This window comes from Patella vulgata, chromosome 8 (assembly GCF_932274485.2).
Source record: "Patella vulgata chromosome 8, xgPatVulg1.2, whole genome shotgun sequence".
Classification (NCBI taxonomy): domain Eukaryota; kingdom Metazoa; phylum Mollusca; class Gastropoda; family Patellidae; genus Patella; species Patella vulgata.
In genome coordinates this window covers 5,315,282-5,337,536 of record NC_065886.2, presented here as the reverse complement: position 1 = coordinate 5,337,536, position 22,255 = coordinate 5,315,282, and the positions used below count along the sequence as shown (strand labels likewise).

General features: G+C 36.6%; 1 long non-coding RNA gene and 1 other non-coding gene across 2 annotated transcripts; both read right to left on the bottom strand.

Annotated features, from left to right (window-relative positions):
* Nucleotides 1-10,155: 10,155 nt before the first annotated feature.
* Nucleotides 10,156-16,233, bottom strand: LOC130014077 (uncharacterized). The gene is made up of 3 exons (XR_008789042.1): nt 16,110-16,233; nt 11,968-12,164; nt 10,156-10,667 (listed from the first exon to the last, which is right to left on the bottom strand). It is a non-coding gene; the product is annotated as an uncharacterized LOC130014077 (long non-coding RNA).
* Nucleotides 16,234-17,962: 1,729 nt separating this feature from the next.
* LOC126829420 (uncharacterized) lies at nt 17,963-20,685 on the bottom strand. Its single transcript, XR_008789044.1, has 3 exons — nt 20,539-20,685; nt 20,024-20,165; nt 17,963-18,092 (listed from the first exon to the last, which is right to left on the bottom strand). It is a non-coding gene; the product is annotated as an uncharacterized LOC126829420 (transcript).
* Nucleotides 20,686-22,255: the final 1,570 nt, after the last annotated feature.

Below are 22,255 nucleotides of genomic sequence, written 5' to 3'. Positions count from 1 at the left end.
GTTCAAATCGGGCGTTAAAATGATGGCAATATTCAGAAATGGGATAATTAGCATATTCAGGTAACCAAAATACGGGGTGTTCACATCCCGAAAATCAAAATTTGTCTCGAGCCCCTGACACAAATTCTGTAACAAAATTCTACCGGTTCTGTTTGTTTGTCTGCAAACACATGTACGTTATCCAAACCATGGTATAGAAATAGTTCTACTTACAGTGAAAGATCATTATAATACTTGTCATCTTGTCCAGAGATTATAACAGGTAATGTACCATCAATATCAGTACAACGTTGATGAGCTGTATAGAAATCTACATTCTGGTTACCATGGATAATACCTGCAATATAATTTATATACAGGGGTCACGTGATATGATAATACCTGGAATATAATTTATATATATAGTATACAGGGGTCATGTGATCCGATATAATATACATAATATATGACACGGGTAATGATGGCATCGATCATAAAGGTCATCAATTAATCTTAGATGCAGTAGCCGAGTTGAGATCTTGTACGGACCGTATCAAGGCTTAACAAGATACGCATTGATCCGTCGATGTTGGAGCCGACCCAAACGAAACTGATCTAAAAGTTGTAACAAAATGTACCTGTATCTGTTCTGCAAACATATGGTAATTTTGTTGAACACGACAGTGTATACCATTTACCATCTGGCTGTACTGCTACACACGATTGAAGTCCAGGTTCACCAGACGCCCAGTTGACATTACCCAGGACTTTACCATTATACCACTGGTAACTCTGTAGAGTTGAGTTCCATCGTAGACCAATCAACACTTTATGTCTGTACGAAAACCAGAAATTACAAATTGCTCGATTAATCTCAATAATTAATTTAACGAGACAGCTAACTACACATGGCTACGTGAACTAAAATCAAAGATCTCTGAATAAGAATGCGGAATAGGCTGAGGTGTAATGACGTATGCCCATCCACGACCCTACTCTTTGTCTTATACAAGCTGGGAATCAAAACCAAACTATTTGCCTCAAACGCATGAGTTAAAACATTCGGTCCCACCCCCACCCCCCATCAATACCTTAAAACCCATTTTACTTCCTGTTTGAATATGTGTTCTATTTGAAGAATAAGGTCAGTCCACAATTAGTAAGCATATTTACATCCATAATGACACATCAAATGCGTGAATGCCATAACTTTTAGTATCTCGGATTTTACATTAACTTGGGTGACGTATCTCGAAACTACACTGTCCATAACAACATCCCTGAACATGTAAGCAGATAATTAATGAAAAACGGGTTCAATTATATTTACGGGTTTAATTATATTTGGAATGTGTTTAACCAGCTCTTTCACATGGACACCAACAGTGTCCTTTTAATTATATTTGAAATGTGTTTAACCAGCTCTTTCACATGGACACCAACATGGAATATGTTTAACTAGGTCCAACAGTGTCCTTTAAATTATATATGGAATGTGTTTAACTAGCTCCAACAGTGTCCTTTAAATTATATATGGAATGTGATTAACCAGATCTATCAGATGAACACCAACAATCTGCTTTAAAGATACATTTTTGTAAACGCTAAATCAACCTCAGGGGCATGCGTAAAACTTGGCGCATTTGATGGCTATAAGTGGCACATTGCATCCTTGTGATACGAGTACAAAAGTAAGGCAGTAAGTCTGCTCATTACTTTTAGAGATGTTATTATTTAGTGTACGCAAACTTTATAGCGAATATTATCTTCTTTCACATCAATCTGTATAAATGGTAACTGAATAAAACTAGTAAAGACGAACTTTAATTTCTTGAACAGATTGACACATACATAGTAAACGGTTGGCCAGCCTTGTTTAGTTCAAATCTCATTTTGAAACATGGTATTCTGGAAACTACAGCTTCTTTGATGCGTTTCCCTGGAAAAGTTAATGTACACTGCTAATGTAGGTCTGTATTTAATATTTAGTCTTGCCATTTCATTTCAATTCATTTCTGATTTATAGTTCATACTAATTTGAAACTTACGGTTTGTGGTCATCATACAGGGCTTTAACAGATTCATATTCCTGTTTAGTTGACATCATCACTAAGTCCATTCCTTTAGCTTCACAGTTCTTCATGGCAGCCGCGGACGACATTACATCGTTAACTTTCACAAAATCGCATGCTGCAAACATGAAATGTGAAATACTCAGGGATAAATAATCCTGAAAATGAGCGAACGAGAGAGAGAGAGAGAGAGAGAGAAGCGAGAGAGAGAGAGAGAGAGAGAGAGAACTGTAAATCAGGAAATTGACTAAGTGTTTGGTTTGCGAAATAGTCAAATGCAAAACAAAATAGCGCAAAGGGTCGTCTGCGCAACCTCGTGTTTTTCTTTTTCCGCGTATAAAGAATTCTTAATGATTGAAATTGGTCGAAAATATTTGCTCTAAAAGCAGATACAAATAAAAATACAGCCAACGGAAGAACAACTTACCACAACGATATAGCAACGGGAGTATTACCAGACATCTGACTAACTCCATCCAAGTTGTAGAATAATGCCACCAAAAACTGGAAATATTATATTTTATAATTTCTGGATATATCAGTTTCAATATTGTTGGTGGTTTATTTATCAAGAAACTTTGTCTGAATTATTCGGTATCCCTGAATAAAATATGGTTTAACACAAAAAACAAATGTTGCATGTAATAAAACAAGAATTAGTAAATCCATAAAATTGTGTTATTATGACATTCTGAATCACTTCTTTAAACTCATTAAGCACATTTGAACACTTTATATATGGAATCCGCACTGTATTAATTATGTAATAAATACAATAATAATATTGAAAAATGCAAATAACACTAAGACATACTTCTAGAAAACAGCTACTAATTTACATGGGCAGCTTTTCTCAACTTAGACTACATTAGTATTTGTTTTCTATAAGTATATGTTGTAGTTTATTATCCTATCCAGTTACTAAATGCCCTGAAAACATTATTATGAATGACTTTTAATCGTGTTTTGTGCTTTGTCTTCAATGTCTACAATTGATGTCACCTGATTATTCTTATTTACTGTTTATCGTTCATCAGTTACCCTGGGGCATTAGGACACATATAGTTCTTTATAAACCAGAAATTATATTGAAAATATTATTTGCATAAAAGCCAAGAAAGATCGCCAATAATCCAACTTAAAGGGGGTATCACTACTTTCTTTAATGAGAAAATCACAATAATTAATTTTGAACGATAATTTATTCAAAATGCGTGCATTGTCTGTATGGTTGTCTACCAGTAGCACCGCTCGAAAACCGAAACAAAGCTAATTCACCGACATTTTAATTCCTAAATCGATTTTAGTCGAAAGCACTGCGATGATTTTTTTTTTATTCTGCTTCCATTTAATTATAAAATTGAATTTTTTTTCTGTGTGTGTATGAAAGATATCGAATATGGTAGATCCATGTAACCAAATAGTACATTCAATTTTTATTTATTTTGAAATGTTTGTGGAAGATACATACGTGTCTAATTGTGCATTCATTCAAACTTGAGGGTCTTCTATTTAAGTTTACCATGAAAAGGACAGCGCTATCTCCTTTCATAATTTTATTAATTATTAACACAATATGAATAGTTTTGACTATATACATGTATTTAAGTAAAATAATTGTACTATTATTGTTGTTTTGTTTAGGGGTGATATAGGCCTAGCTTGTTTCCCCAATCCTATTCTTATTCAATAAAATACTGTTTAAATATAAAAGAACAGCGACATGTTTATCTTTCTTCAATATTTCAGTATGTGCTGAACAATCTTAATCGAAAATACAATGATCATAGGGACAGCTGATGTCAAATTTTGGTCCGCCAAATGCCTGTGATATTGAAGAAAACTAAAGGGAAACAGGCGCTTTTCGACCTATTCAATATTTTTACTGATGGAAAAGCGGTTTAAGACAAGTTTTTTCACCCTTCATTTTTGTATATAATAAGGAATGTAATGAAACGCATGAATGGGCCAATGAAGACGGCCCAGACGATGGCATACTCTTATATCGAATTGTATGTGACAAGGAGTAGGATCGCCTGTTGTACGTGACAAGGAGTAGGATCGCCTGTTGTATGTGACAAGGAGTAGGATCGCCTGTTGTATGTGGCATGAGTAGGATCGCCTGTTGTATGTGACAAGGAGTAGGATCGCCTGTTGTATGTGACAAGGAGTAGGATCGCCTGTTGTATGTGACAAGGAGTAGGATCGCCTGTTGTACGTGACAAGGAGTAGGATCGCCTGTTCACCCGCGTGTGTTTTCACCGGTTCCTCCAGTTTCCTCCAACTGCTAAAGATCCTACGCGCAAGCGAATTATTGAAATATAATTGAACCATATGTTAGTTCCGAAATAACCTATTTTGTGTCGAGTGGACATTAAACCACACCCCCCCCCCCTCTCTCTCTCTCTCAGCTCCGATTGGGCTAATGAAGACAGGGATAAACCATACTGTGTGTTATGAGGGACATGTTTGTCCGGACAGCGGCTCTATGGCCTACTCTTATATCGAATTCCAAATGCCAAGGTCTATTTTACGTGCAAACCAAAGTGTACACGGGACCTCGGGTTTTCGTCCCATCCGGGAGACTATACGTCGTCCTATGCCAGGCCCTATGTCAAATCCAAGGATTGGAAACTTTGAATTCTGAATTCTTAATTTGATTTGGCAACTAAAATAAAATTAACTATTTTGCTGTGTTCTGGATTTTCTTATTTCCAATATAATATTATTTACATCTTGTTAGACGGGATAAAACCTCTTTAATTAAATGGTACTATGAACTTGCGTCAACATCCCGGGGACCCATTCATAAAAAACTTGTCATTGATTAGAAATTTAACATCTATTTATATATAATGTTATAATAGCCTTAAGCCAATTTATCAATACGCTAAACAGGGATGGAGAAAAAAACAATGAACTTTGTATATAAATATCTATGGAGTAAATAATACAGGTAATTGAATAGTGAATATAATGAAAATCAATGCCACGTGTTTGTGTTAAAGGTTAATACATGTATAGGTGTCAGCCATTATTACATACTGGTTCAACACATTCCAAATATAATTTTAACAAACAGATTATTGCTACGATAGATGCGTAACGGCGATTTAAAATAGTGACGCAAAAAAAAAAAATGGAAAACACGAGTTGTCCTTCTATATAACTGATTTAAGGAACGATTGATACCAGATATAATTTCAGCTCACTGGTAATTCCGTCGAAAAGCGTTATATGACAGGATATCTGACAATTAAAAAAAAAATAGATAAGAGAAATCGAGACTATAATACGATATTGGGTTTTGTTCGTCTGTGCAGTTAAAATTGCACAATCTCTTAAACAAATATAGCTGTTTAAAGTCAGAGGAGTGCTTGTGATTATAAAACACGATCACGTTACAATTAATTCACTCTGCATATCGCACAGTAAACAATCCCTTAAGCAATGATCACCCTAGCCGAATGATTCAGTCGGATCAATCGGTGTCGAAATTTGCCGAGTGTGTTCGCTGTCATTGGACAGAAAATGCTTGACAATGCATCTAGGTTCACGATTCGATTCCGGTTCTGCTTGAGACAGTTCCAACAGTTTCTAGTAGTTCGGGCGGGCCGAAAAACCGAGGTCTCATCTACACGTTGGCATGCACGTAAAAGAACCCTTGGCAGATTGAATTCGAAATAAGAGTGGGCCGGTCACAATTTGTGTCCTAGCAAACTGTATGGTGTAAGTCAATCTTCATTTACCTAGGTGGTGCGATACTCAATTTTATTTCTGAGCATCATAACGATGAACTATACCTACATTGTACAGCTCACATATATTATTGATATCAACCCAGGTCGCGGGTTCGCTCCTGATGTTGACCGTGACAATTCATCGGGGTTTTCTAACATGGTTCCCCCTTGTCAGTTATGCACGACGGAGGGCCTGGCAAGGAATGCTGTCTAGTCGTTTGGATAGTAGTGAAACCCAAGGTCCCGTGTACACATTGGCGTACACCTAAAAGATCCATTGGCAGTTCGATTTCGACATGAGTAGGCCTTAGCGCCGCTGTCCGGGCAAAATGTCCCTCATAGAACACTGTATGGCGTCTGCCCGTCTTCATTATACTAGTCGAAGCAGAACATTAGGACGTTAAACCCCATTTTATCTTGGTACACATTTAGTAATTAAACGTGGCCTTACGTTAAACCCATTTCATCTTGGTACACCTTTAGTAATTAAACGTGGCCTTACGTTAAACCCCATTTCATCTTGGTACACCTTTAGTAATTTAACGTGGCCTTACGTTAAACCCCATTTCATCTTGGTACACCTTTAGTAATTAAACGTGGCCTTACGTTAAACCCATTTCATCTTGGTACACCTTTAGTAATTAAACGTGGCCTTACGTCCTATCGGGAAGATGAAGACGGATATGTGCTATTTTTATTGGCCTAACTCTCTTTATTTTCTTGATTTGTTGGTGGGTCTTTTCGAGTAATCCCCAGGATATTTTTCACGCCTAACTCCAGATTATCAATGGACATTTTATTATTTGCATGCAACCGGGAAAGCAGTCAACTACATTAGGTTGGGGGAGGGGGGGGGTAGGTGGGGGCATTTGGATAATGCCCTGGTAGTGACAAAACGTAGATAACGAGAAAGGCAACTGGTAGTTTTATGGGACGATTGTAATGCAACTGTTAAATTACTAATCAATGTATATTTACATTCCTATTTGTCATTCGGATGGCGTGCACGTAACAGAACCCTTGTCACTTGGGATTCCCAAAAATAGTAGGCTATAGCGTCGCTGATCGGGAAAACGTTCCCTCATATCACCTTAAATCTCTTCATTTCATTTTAATATGACTAAGATATGACCTACTAAAATTAAACATCATGCTGATTTGTAATTTACTATCTGTTTTTCAACTTTGATTTCACGGACCTCTAATAGTTGAGAAGCACTGCTTTAAACCATAAGCTTAGTCACGGCTCCAATGTCATGGTATCGATACACGTATGAGACAATGTTGTTGTTTCAGATTATATTTAGCTTTCTGTATCATTCAGGTATGAGACAATATCATGGTATCGATACACGTATGAGACAATGTTGTTGTAGTTTTTATTTATTATAGTTTTAACATCTAGTACATTATATATGACATTATAAACAGGTTGATTTTAATTTATACGAAAGAAACATAAAAAACGGGAAAACATAAACAAAAGAAGCAAGATAAAAAAAAGAGTGTTCCCCTCTTGCGGTTATTCAGTAGGGGTTTAACGCCTAATGGACACAAACTAGGTTTTTCGGGACTCACATAAGGTTCAATTCTATTTCAATAATTGCCTTGATCGTAAATGTCTTTTCTAGTTGGAGGAAACCGAAGGACTCATAGAAACACACCAGATTGGTCAGGCGACCCAACTCCTTGACACTTTCTTGACTGACTGACATACACAATTTAATTAAAATACAGATCTATATTTCGTTTCGTTGTTTTATATACTTTCGATGGCCTACACTACATGAAGATCTGACGGCTGTACTGGAGGGTGGCGTCAGGGGTCGTACGAACGTCTTTTGACCCTATAACGTCAGACTTAGATTAATCAACCAGCGTTGACCGTTCTAGTACGAGGGGTGATTGATAAGTAGTGAGCCTCAATTGGAAAACCGTTCAACACAATGATACCACGTTTTGCACGTGCATTATTATGTTCCTCGGGCTCTATCACAAACTTTCATCACATTCGGTTAAACTGTTTGGTTGTGACAGGTCATAACAATCAAGTAGGGTCTGTTATTATCAGAAAATGGACCATATCGAGGCGATACCTGAAATGGTACATAAACTCCAAGATCTGATAATGAATGACGGGCGAGTTACTGAACGATTCATAGCTGGGTTATTTGGTATTAGCCAGGAGAGAGTTCATTCTTTTATCACTGAATCTTTGGAAATGACAAAGTTTTCAGCACGATGGGTGCCAAAGCTTTTGGCGCCTGATCAAAAGCGTTCAAGACACATCATGTCAGAAGAGAATCTAGCCTTATTTGAAACTGATCCTGACCGCTTCCTAAAACAAATTGTTACTATGGATGAAACTTGTGTCCAACACTTTCAGCCAGAAACAAAAGAGCAGTCAAAACAGTGGAAACATGTGACGTAACCGACCCCAAAGAAGGCAAAGACTGTTTCATCGGCAGGAAAGGTGATGGCCTCAGTATTCTGGGATTCTGAGAGTGTTCTCATGGTGGATTACCTCCAAAAGGGTCAAACAATTAACGGTAGATACTATGCAGCACTTATAAGGCAGTTGAGGCAAGAAATTAAGACCAAAAGACGAAGAAAGCTGACCAAAGGTGTGATTTTCCACCAGGACAATGCGCCAGTGCATAAATCAGCTGTTGCCATCTCAGCAATTCATGACCGTGGGTTTCAACCTCTTCAGCATCCACCCTACTCTCCTGATTTAGCTTCCTCAGACTTCTATCTGTTTCCTGCTCTGAAGAAATGTCTTTCCGGAAGGCATTTCCCGTCTGACGATGACGCCATTGCCACTGTGGATGATTTTGTACACACCCAAGACAAAGACTTCTACAGAACTGGAATGAAGCCTCTGCAACACCGATGGCAGAAGTGGATTACATTGAAGGGGGACTATGTTGAAAAATAAATGCATTTGATTTGAATTTCTTGTTTCTTTCTGTGTTAGACTCACTACTTATCAATCACCCCTCGTAGTTTACCCACAGTTCCGTGCATCGCACGCCAAGCCGTAACAAACCGTTTCATTGGCTAATCCCTCACGTCAACCAGAACGCCGGTAATATAACAAGTTTTCCAGATCCTATTGTAGTAAAGACAAGTAAAACGAAATTTTGAACCATAAAAAAGGAAACGAAATAGGATCTGTGTTTTAATCAGATTGTCACATACAATAAAGAGAGAGAGAGAGAAATGGGGTTTAACGTCCTCTCAACACAAACCAGGTCATTTCGGGACTAACATATGGTTTAATTTTATTTCAATAATTCGCTTGCGCGTAGGGGTCTTTAGCAGTGGGAGGAAACCGGAGGACCCGGAGAAAACCCACGAGGTTCGACAGGCGACCCTACTCCTTGTCACGTACAACCGGGGATTCGAAACCACGCCAGTTGACTCAATGACAGACTTTATGGTACAGCGCGCACGTGCTAACCATTCAGCCATCCAACCCCCCCCCACCCACATACATTATGATCTTGCGCTCAAAAAAATGTTAAACCATTCGGTCTACCAAATCTCTAATAGGAACGTAATCTTGTTAGCACAGTGAGCGTGCATTTCGGGTTTTGAAATGGAAAATGTTATTTCGTCAACCTACTGGAAATTTAAAAAAAGAAAACGAGTTGTTTATTATTACGAAGGTCCGAAACACGTATTTTTCTGTAAGTGTTTTTATTATTATTTTTTTTTGGGGGGGGGGGGGATTTAGTTAATTTGTGCATCCAAAAATATACATAGTGCAAAAATTCTGCCAACTTAGATGTGGTTGACTTCCGTGGATCTATTTATTAAATATAAATTGGGTTATTTTTGACAAACATGAAGTGTTTTACGGATGGGACAAAAAGTAATTTCATTTCCCCATCTCGGTTATTTATCAACAGATCTTCGTCGGGTTTTCATTTTTTAATTCTTTGAAATAATCCAATATGGGCTCTGACTGACGTTTTTTTCGACCTTTGTTCTAATAACTGGTGACCTAACCGTTCAATGATCTTTGTAGATATGGTGACCCTGAGGTCTACTAACAACCAATATCAAAAAGTTTGGTCTTGAAGTATAACTTCCGGTTTTATTGAGAGTTCAAAATGACAGGGTTTTCCACTTTCACAGGTATTGGATGCTACGATTCTCAATAGTTCATGGTGTAACTTGATTATTGACGTGACAAGACGTGACCTGACGTGACATGACATGACTTACCTAAACACGTCAGTACGCCCTTGGAGTACTAGTTATTATCATTATTATTATTATTATTATGCATTTATATAGCGCCACTTCCACAGTACTGTGCTCCAGTGAGCTTTACAATATAGATATAAAAGCAAATATGAAAATAGAAAAATATAAATACAAAAAGGATAGACAGGTAAGGTACAACACATAATAGGAAAGGTGCATACATTTAAAACATCACCATATAGACAAGTGTGTAAAATAAATAATATTATTAAAGATAAAAGTACGATAAATTATTAAAACCAAAGAAAGATAAATAATATAAGATAAATATCTCAGCTATAAGTTACATTGTAACGTCTTTATAAAATACACGTAGATTACTTAATGACTTGATAGTTTACTGATGGTGGATCATTTACTACGTCATCGTCATTTCTCTTCCACAAAGGTATCCCATTAGAAACCGTGACGTAGGAGAAATCCCCATATAGTGTGCACTCGACCCCAGATCTTGTATACAGATAGCAGTCAATGGATTTAGAACATTCCCTAGCACAACCCGTCTTCCTAGTAGAGATAAATTTCTTCAGATAGATTCCAATTACTAATGCGTTATCCGATACAAGATAGAACTGGTTGGTCTGTGAAACAGGAATCTCGCCTGAAAAGCAATGACATACTTGGGAAATTAATACTGTTATCAAATTAAATCAGCGTTGTTATTGTTAAATATATGATGCGTACTTTTTGCAGTGCTAACCAGGGACCCGCAAACATATTTTCTGCCCACTCCGCATTAGAAAATTAATATACTTGCGAACACGACAAACTACACGGATATTGCAAGGAATAAACAACAAATATCGAATCAATTGAACAACCTTGGATTAGCTCCAATATGGTAGCGGGGCCTTGTCTTGTTCACAGCTACAATTGATACACTTGTCTAGATATATCGTGTAGCCGTTGGATTTTACCAAATCGAATAATTAGCGGTAAGATTTCAACTTTATTTCAAAGGAAATTGGTTTATTTTATGTTAAGCTATGTACCGTTCCGTTTGGGGTCCGTTTAATTGATGATTAAGTGAGTTACAGGATAGAAACGTTTATGTAATCAAATGATTACAAACTTGCCCAAAGATAGTCCTGAGAAAGACCCGCTGGTGTGGCATCAGTAGTGGACCCGTTGTGATTGGGTTGCAACGTCATTCAAAGGTTAATACGAGGGCTCTTTCCAAAATTTTAAATCAAAACACCCCGTTCGTGAAAGTACGTAGTGTTTTCAAGCCCGTAACTAGGCTGCGCCCCCCCCCCCCTGCAAAAGGTTTCGCCCCACTGTGAATAGATTTTCGACTATAAAATAATAGATATACACTGTCTGTCAATATTACAGCACCCCCGAGAACACTTCTCGTCCCCTTGTTACTCTGAGCTAGTTACGGCCCTGGGTGTTTTGTAAGCCACACATTTAGGCTAAAACTGTTAAACGTGTCGAGGTTCGCTAAACCCTTCAAGAGTACACGAGTTGTCCACGGGTTTCGAGCCATCCTAAGACTGGGTGAAACCACGCAGGAAACTTCTGGGTCAACATACGGTCGAGCCAGCGTCGTAGTCACAGCCACTAATGCAGTGGTTTTCAACTTTTTTTTGCCAACGGCGCACCTTGCAACACGTGAAAACATAGCGGCACACCTGGCTACATATATGAAAAATATTTGAATTTTGCAAAATAAAAACATGAAAAGTAAGACGGCATACAACCGTAGACAGAGACTAGTCATAGACACATAGAAAGACTCAAACTAAATAAAGAAAAACATAGCTATGAACTTATCAGTAGACACCAGTGAATACTCATTTGGGATCATGTGGTTTTTCGCATTTTCTTAGTGTGCCGTTCAAAATAGGTTGCGGCACACTGGTTGAGAATCACTGCACTAATAAGATGTAAATAATTACCTTGCAAGTTTCTAGATTGGCAAAGAAAAGCGTGATCTTTTACTTCTACATGGATCTTATTAAATGGCAGCTCGACATGAGCTTCACTGAGATGTTTATTTTCGTCCATCCATGTGAAAGTTTGAGACAGTTCTTCACCAGTCAACCATTTAAATATCTCGCCATTTTTATACAACCCTAGCCATACGTCATTGGATCTAAAAATAAACACATATAGTCAACCATTTAAATACCTCGCCATTTTTATACAACCCTAGTCATACGCCATTGGATCTGTAAAATAAACACATATAGTGTAGCTACCGTTGTTAACATAATATACAAAGTCTCGATTATCCAATATTAAATTAAATCAATATATGACCGAACTGTTCTAATCTACTTAAAATCGTAGCAATCCGTGGGCATCCAGAGTTGATTATGGACTTGTCATGTTAAAGGGCAGCGTCCCATTTTTTGGGACATGGTTCCAAAACATAAAATATGAATTGAATATAGTAATATAATAATAATTGATCAGCCATAAGAGTGTACCTAGATGTTCTTGATAAATTAAATTCCAGTTACTTCCCTTTACCAAAATGCCAGCTTCCTCAAGTCGGACCCATGTCGCCAAAAATACAAAGAATGGAATGCGAGTAATAATTTATGCATTGTTTAAATAATAAAACCATTACATTGGCCAAATAAATTATTGTTTACTTTATCAAATACAGAACCATTAGCTTCTGTAGGTGAAATCACTCATAAGCTATAACTTTATGAAGGCGCGTCTCATAAATGGGACGCTGCACACGAAAGACCACATTAATTATCGTATTGATTTTTTGTGTATTTGAAAAATTTTTTTCAATGTATGCCATCGTGTGCACTACTGAGATAAATTCATGAAGATGCGTTTCATGAATAAGACGCTGCACACGAAAGACCACATTAATTATCGTATTGATTTTTTGTGTATTTGAAAACGTTTTCAATATATGCCATCGTGTGCACTACTGAGATAAATTCATGAAGATGCGTCTTATGAATAGGACGCTGCACACGAAAGACACCATTAATTATCGTATTGATTTTTTAGTCTATTTAGAAAATTGTTTTCAATGTATGACATCGTGTGCACTACTGAGATAATTTGTGTACTAACTCATTTTAAGATTATTAAATGTAAACCAGGAAACTGACTTGCTATTTCTCAAATTAGGTGTGAAGCATTTGGCTCATCCGAGGACCATCCCTGCTGATATTCAACGTTCCAGAGCCTTCCGTGCCTGATTTATTGGGGTCATGTGTGGGAAAGCTAGTTTCATTTAGTTACTATTGTTTTTTTTTGTAGTCTATATAGAGAATCTCCTATCAGTCTTTTTTGATATCAAAAAATATCAACACAAGTTGATAAAGTAACAAAAAACGAGGCTCTGCCGAGTTTTTTTTTACTTTATCAACGAGTGTTGATATTTTTTGATATCAAAAAAGACGAGTAGGAGATTTTATTTATCACCCAATCCCTTCTTACATGCACAAATAGATAAATATAATTCTTTGCTGTATATTTCACTTTTACTGAACATAACGGCGTAGTGATACATCATTTTTTGACAGCAATTCAACCATTGCAAAGTCCTTTATATTGACCCAGTGTTTCCATCAAGGTCAATTGAATAACAATAGTTCATTTTTAATAAAACAAAAGTTACTTTTAATAAGAAATGAACTGTTCTTTGAAAATAAAAAAAAAATAGTTCCTTTTCAACTGACCAATCAAATTCATGTAAAGCGATATCTCCTAAGGAGATATCGCAGTAGATTATGAAATATATCACACAAGCGATATCTACTGTAGAATGTATTATTGGGTGATAAAGACGTCTAAATAGTCGAGACTAATAACAGCTATATTTACATTAGGTCACTGTATTTATATATAGTGAGAGACTGGATATTTGATAAATGTATGAATAGTATGTTGACAGAAATGAAATGAAATGGGGTTTAACGTCCTACTGTTTTGCTCCGAACTGGGTTAATGAATAGTAACATGTTGACAGACTCTTTGTAAGTTTTATAATGATATTGCTATCTGCCATATATTATGTTTAATTTTATAATTTAATAGAAACCCATGTCTTGTAATTTAGCATACTATTAGTGAGTTTATATCCCTATTATATAATCTACTTTGTTTGAAATGTACCATAATACATTGTCTAATATTATTGAGTATTATCTCCCTTTACTTGAATGGATTATGACTTATTTAACAAACTAAATTATACTTTTGTATGTCAACTTTATCATCAATTACATTGTGTTCATCTGTTAAATAATGTTGAATTTATATTGTTGACAATGTATACGTTATTTACACCAGGCGCGTATAGTTTATACTTTTGCATAATGTGGGAATGAATTCTCAGAATCGATGCCGTCTTCTCTAGCCTAGGTCAGTTGTTCCCTACTGGGCTTCCGTCTCCAGGGTCGAAGGGAAGCTTTATTCAATACACCTATAGTTCTCGAGAAATGCTCTCAGAGCGCAAATGAACAGACACAGTCTCAAGACATTGGCGTCTAATGAACAGATGCAGCCTTTAACTGTTTGCAGTTAATGAACAGTATAGCTTTAAGCTTTTACACAGAGCAGATCACAAAACGGCTTGAACTGGGACAGTTCGCCTCTTTATAGATACTATAAAAGAGTTTTTCCATTGCATTAAAACAGTGTCTGCGATATCAACTCGGTGGAAGCGGGCGTAAAATACAACTAACTCACACTCACACGTATTAAAACATACCTGTATATATGTTTTAATACATAATAAAACTTTTTGGCTAGTCCGCCATATCCTCTGAAGAAGCTCTACTTTAAAGGCTTGTGATCGGCCAATAGATCACTTGTGGCAGAGAAATTACCGGGGTGTGGTTCCTGAGCAACAATTGCAGCAGAATACCCCACACTGCAAACCGTTGCATCATTTCGTGGCCAAAACAAAGAGAAACGAAACACATGAGAGGACAAACATTATCGATATTCAGTGCTCAGTGGCCTTCCGTTCCGGTGTTATCGCCCTTGTGAACGCGATAGATACTACAGTATTAAGAATAAGAAATGTTAATGGAAAATCTGTCGTAATGTTGTTGAAAATGGTGTTTTATTCCTAAATTAGCTATATTCTGCAATATATATCAAAGTTATAATAACCTGAAATTACAACCATTAAAGGGTTAATTTCTAATCAATAATAAATATAACATTTAAGGTCCAAAGAAAGACATGCAATAGACAGATTTGTTTAAATTCATTTTCCAATAAAATCGTAGTAATTACTGAAATATTAACACAATGGAAAAACAGGCGTGTTTTACCCTGACTAAACCGCACAGTAATCAATGACCCACTGCTGCAAAAGGTTGCAACACTCCTTTTTGTACAAGAAATAAAGGAGCAGTGGTGCAATACAGTTAATGCCAAGTGAAAATGGTACGATATGAGTAATGAAAACTAACATTACTTAAAATGGCACTACTTGAGTAATGGAAATTAACATTACTTAAAGGGACAATGACACTCTTGCTGGCTTGACAGCTCTAGAAAATAAAAAATAGCCTTATTCTAAGTACAAGATTTGTTAGTGTCCTACCTGTTGTGTAAATTATCCATTAAATCCTATTTTACTTGTCCAGAGGGTTCAAAAATATTTTAAAATCCAAGTCACATTTGAAAAGCTTACGTCAGGCTTTACAGATCATTTAGGTGAATTTTTCCAATTTTTTAAATTAGGTGTATTAAGATGAAATTTATATCATCAATTAATTGGAATATTGTAAAATAGTACAATTTGTTGACCAGAATAAAGATTGGGATATATTATTCAGTTACAATAAGAGTGGTATTGAGCCTTTAAAATGGCAATATTTGAGTAATGGAAATTAACATTACTTAGGTAACAATCATACATATAACACAAAACACGAGACGTTCACATCCCAACATTGATGGCGGCGGGCTCTCCCCACCCACTTTATCCTCATACCCCAGTGCTTTAGACATTCGATATATTTAGCTACCGTTTCTGTGGAGCAGGTACTTGTCTACAAGTACATGTACGTTATCCAAACCATGGTATATAAATAATTATACTTACAATGATAGATCATTATAATAATTCTCATCTTGTCCAGAGATTATAACAGGTAATGTACCATCAATATCAATACAACGTTGATGAGCTGTATAGAAATTTACATTCTGGTTACCATGGATAATACCTGGAATATAATTTATATATAGTATACAGGGGTCATGTGATCCGATATATAAATAAATATACATATATGACACGGGGGATAGTAATGGCACCGATCAAAAAGGTCATCAATTAAGCCCTTCGGAAATGTTAAATCTGAGATGCAGTAGCTGAGTTGAGATCTTGTAGTGACCGTATCAAGGCGGAACAAGATACACATGGAGCCGTCGATGTAGATGTTGTAGCTGACCCCCAACAATATGTCACTTTATAGATACTACACGTAACCTATACCTGAATTGCTTTACAACATGGCCGTCCATATAGCCCACTGATAATTCTGCTATAATACAATAAGAGATATCTTATGGCGGACTGTTTTGGTTTTATGAGTACTACCTTTCCTCGACTAGATTTAATAATATTAATAAAATATGTTTAATATCGCGTTTTACATAAAATCGCAAAACGCTTTACAACAGTTATATAGTTAAAATGAGACAAAAACAAAAGGAATGGCACTATGGAAAAAAACGAATAACAATGGTGCTCAATTAAAATACGCTTTTCTAAAAAGATGTGTTGTTCAGTACAGATTTAAAAGAATTTAAATTTTCTATGGCACCCAAGCCAACGGTCAGTCTATTCCACAAATGGGTGCCTAGACATTGAACGCATGGTCACCAGTTGGCTTTTATCTTAGAGTGGTGAGGCAGGGTCGAACTGAGTCAGCACGTCTGACACGATATAAACGTACATTGATAGAAATTAGCTCTTTGTTGAGGTAGAGGGGTGCAGACTCACTATGGTGGATCAGTTTAAAAATTATGCGCGATTCGATTGGGAGCCAGTGTAGCTCTTTGAGGATGATTTTCATGTCTGCGTGACGCACTACCAAACGAGTGGTCGCATATTGAATATGCCGTAATTTCTTGAGTTGATACCCATAGAGACCGAAAAACAAACTATTACAATAGTCTAACCATGAAGTCACAAATGCATGAACCAGTTGTTCGGTAGTGGGTTGATCGAGAAGTTTCCTAAGTTTACCTATCCTCCACAGGGAGTTGTGACGCCGCCAGACACATACTAGTAATGCGTGTGTTCATGGCTCCACTTGATTCCATTCACCACGCCGAGCCGAGCCACGTTGAGACACGAACATAACCAATCTGGGTATCAGTTGCACCTCCCCGACTAAAACGCGAAGGAAACCATAGTACTTCTGCTTTTCCGTCATTCAATGAAAGTAAATTTTCTCGCATCCATTAATCATTTTCGTCTACGCACTTCTCGATTCGAGATACTACAGAATAGTCGGTTTGGTAGTCATAGGCAATATACAGTTGTGTATCATCTGCATAGATCACTGAGTCTAAATCATGGCCAATGATGATGTCCTCGTGTGGAATCATGTACAAAGAAAATATGACTGGTCCAGGGACCGAGCTTGTGGAACACGGTAACGTAGAGGTTGTGCCTTAGACACCACAGACCCAACAGCCACCCTTTTCGTTCGATCCCAGAGGTAGGAATTTATCCAATCGAGGGTTAAGCCACAAATTCAAAACCTCTCACTGTCGGTGCGTGTGACAGTCAAATATAATTATACACCGTGTCCGGAGTGAAATCCCATACTGATCTACAGGTGTGACACTGGTCTAAAAGTGTAAAAGTTGTGTACCTGTATCTGTTCTGCAAACATATGGTAATTTTGTTGAACACGACAGTGTATACCATTTACCATTTGGCTGTACTGCTACACACGATTGGAGTCTTGGTTCACCAGACGCCCAGTTGACATTACCTAGTACTTTACCATTATACCACTGGTAACTCTGTAGAGTTGAGTTCCATCGTAGACCAATCAGCACTTTATGTCTGTACGAAAACCAGAAATTACAAATTGCTCGATTAATCACAATAATTAATTAATGATGTATTTGAAAAAATTGACCTTTTCTTTGTCTAAACATACAACAACAAGAAACTAAAAATGGCGACGTAAACTAATATGAAAGATATTTGAACGGTAACGAAATATGCCCATCTTTAGTGGCCCGGGAAAAAACCCTCGACCCTACTCCTTGTCATATACAAGCTGTAAATCCAAACCAAACTACTCGATTCAATGACAGATCGTATGATCTAAAGCGCATGGGTTAACCACTTGGCCACCCAGACCCCGCCCGCCCCCTCCAATACCTTAAACCCCATTTCATTTTTGGTTGAATATTTGTTCGATTTGGCGAATTAGGTGGTTCCGCGATTAGTAAACAAATTTACATTAATAATGACACATCAAAGGGGTGCATTAATTTCAGCTCAAATCGACCCGAGCATTATTTATTATAAAAGAATCTTCCTGGGAGCCTTGGGCTAATGATTATTTTGTAAACACGAGTGAATTTACGTCCATTCATTACTAATGGTGGACCAAGAGGTTTCACTTAATATTTTGACAGAATGATTACATGACGAATACTTTCAGTGAAACTGACTCCACGGTAGGGTGCCCCATCATAAATAAATATCTCCCTATATCTCCAAATATTTCGCCAATTATACCAGAATAAGTATATATATAACAAGTCTTAACTTACCACCTCACATTTATAATCCCTTAATAAACGATCGTGGTATATTTAACAAGTTGTAAGAATTTTAAATAATCCAAAAATTAGACTGAAAAAAATGGTCATTCCGCCGCCATTAAATCCGGGGATTTTTTTTAGTGCAACGTAGAATATCTGCCCTTGATATGAAATGAGTCCCGCTTAACCAGTTTACCAACCGTTCTCCGGCTGATTGACAGACCAGGAAAGCTAGATCAATAAATCTAATTTAGAAACATGCACGTTAGACAACTCAACGATTGTTTTGAGAACCATGTAAAAACAAAAGGAAGACGCCACGAGCTGTGTAGATATTAGATTTACAAGACCAAAAGCATGCCGCTCCTAATGATCTAACGCGCATAAATTCAATCAAATTTTATCAGAAATTACACAAAATTCCAGATTTTGCAATCATGTTCTTTTTTCTGCCATAACTTTTAGTATCTAGGATTCTAAACTTGGATGAGGTATCTCGTAAATTTATTGTCCATAACAATATCCCTGAACATGTAAGTAGAGAATTAATGAAAACCGTGTTACGTGGCGCATTTGATGACTATAAGTGGCACATTGCATGCCTGTGATACGAGTACAAAAGTAAGGCAGTAAGTCTGCTCATTACTTTTAGAGACTTTATTATTTCGTTTACACAAACATTTGAGCGAATGTTATCTTCTATCACACCAATCTGAATAAATAAGGAAAGACGAACTTTAATTTCTTTAATTCCAATGTGAACAGATTGACGCATGGTATAGTAATGTTAGGTTCCCACTGTTGTGCAATGTGTTACGACAGGATTGTCCCTATTGAGTCCACAACCTATTACGTGCAGATACGTTCGGGGACGTTTCGATACGATCACCACGATTGCTACGACTGACCTCAATATGATAAGATCTGATAGGTTCACCACGATTACTCCACGATTAAAACCATGATTTCAATCGTAGCGAGAATCGTGATAGTGGGAACCTAACATAAACGTTTGGTCACCCATGTTTAGTTCAAGTCTCATGTTGAAACATGGTATACTGGAAACTGCAGCTTCTTTGACTGGTTTCCCTGGAAGAGTTAATGTACTCTGCTATTGTTACGTGGCATTAGTCTACCCACTGTACGTCTTTATTCATGACAATAGAGATAGTCTTGTCATTTCATTTCATTTCTGATTTATACCAATTTGAAACTTACGGATTGTGGACATCGTACAGGGCTTTAATAGATTCATATTCCTGTTTAGTTGACATCATCGCTAATTCCATTCCCCTAGCTTCACAGTTGCTCATGGCAGCGTCGGACGGCATTTTATCGTTCACTTTGACAAAATCACATGCTGCAAACATGAAATAAATACTCAGGGATAAATAATCCTGTAAATGAGGGAGAAAGAGGGAGAGACAGAGAGGGGCTCCTTTTATTAGAGTTTAAATGGTAGGCGTTTATTGCACTGTGAATCAGGAAATTGACTAAATTTCTGGTTTGCGAAGTAGTCAGAGGCAAACCAAAATAGCACGAGGGGTCGTCTGCACAACCCCGTGGGTTTTCTCCGCGTATAAGGAATTCTTAATTATTGAACTTGGTTGAAATTATTTTCCCTAAAAGCAGATACAAATAATGATATAGTAACGGAAGAACAACTTACCACAAAGATATAGCAACGGAAGAACAACTTACCACAAAGATATAGCAACCGAGGAATAACTTACCACAGAGATATAGCAAGGGAAGAAATATGAGGCATCTGACTAACTTCATCGAAGTACAATAAAGACAGCAACAACTTGAGATATTATATTTTATAGTTTCTGGATATATCACTTTAAATGTCAGTATCAGTAACTTTGGCTGAATTATTCGACATCCCTGAATAAGATATGGTTTAACACAAAAAACAAACAAACGTTGCATGTAATAAAAACAAGAATTAGTAAATCCATAAAATTGTGTTATTATGACATTCTGAATCACTTCTTTAAACTCACTAAGCACATTTGAAACTTTATGCTATGGAATCTGCACTGTATTGAATATGTAATAATTCATAATAATGTATTAAATTAATAATACATAATACACTAATAATAATAATACACTAATGATAATAATAATAATAATACATTCATAATAATGTATTAATATAATAATGAATAATGCAATAATAATATTGAAAAATTCAAATAACACTAAGACATACTTACAGAAAACAGCTACTAATTTACTTGGGCTGCGTTTCTAAGACTATTCCCTCGACGTTATCAAGCTAAATGAGTAGCTGTTTTCTACAAGTATATGTTGTAGTGTATTACCCTATCCAGTTACTAAATGCCTCTAAAATATAAATATCTCTAACAGTAGTTAATGAATGAGATTAATCGTGTTTTGTGTTTTGTCGTTAATGCCTACGATTGATGTCCCCTGATTATACTTACTTACTTGTTATAACAACATTATCGTCCATCCGTTCCCCTGGAACATTGAGGTAGTAATCCATACAGTTCGTTATAAACCAGAAATTATATTGAAAATATCATTTGCATGAAAGCCAAGGAAGATCGCCAATAATCCAACTTAAAGAGGTATCACCACTTTTTTCACCGAGATATTCACAATAATTAATGTCTATCTCCTTACAATTAGCTCCGTTTGAGAAGATACACGAAGCTAATTCATCGACATTTTAATTCCTAACGAAGTATACTGCGACAGTTTTGAGAATCATTTATTCTGCTTCTATTTAATCAAATCGAAGATGTTGTGTTAGTCTGTGTGTGTATGGAATATGTATAACGGGTTAGATCCACATTATCAAATAGTACATTCATTTTTCAAAATGGTGGTCAACCAAAGCAGAGAAATATTCTGAAAGTAAATAGTTCTATGTTTGCAGAATGCTTGTGGAAGATACATACATTTCTAATTGTGCATTCATTCAAACTTGAAGGTCTTTGTGTGGGCGGGGAGGGGGTGGGTGGAAGGCCGAATAGTTAGCACGTGTGCGCTGTATCATAAGGTCTGTCATTGAGACTGAGCATACATTAAATGTTATATATCCATATATGTGTCATGTATTTTGGTGTTTTTTGAGGATGTTTTTTGCAGTATAATAATGTATTATATTAATTCAATTATCGTTACATCTTGTTGGAAGGGATAAAGGCTCTTTAATTATAGGGTACAATGTACTTTCGTCAACATGCCGGTGACTTATTCATAAACAAAACTTGTCATAATATATGTTATAGTAGCACTTTGCCAATTTATCGATACGCTAAACAGTGATGGAAGAAAAAAAACCCAATGAACTTTGTACAGAAATATCTATGGTGGAAATAATACGGGTAATTGAATATTGAATATAAAGAAAATCAATGGCACGTGTTTGTGTTAAATATTGGTCGAAAATGAGGTATCTCAAAAAGTACA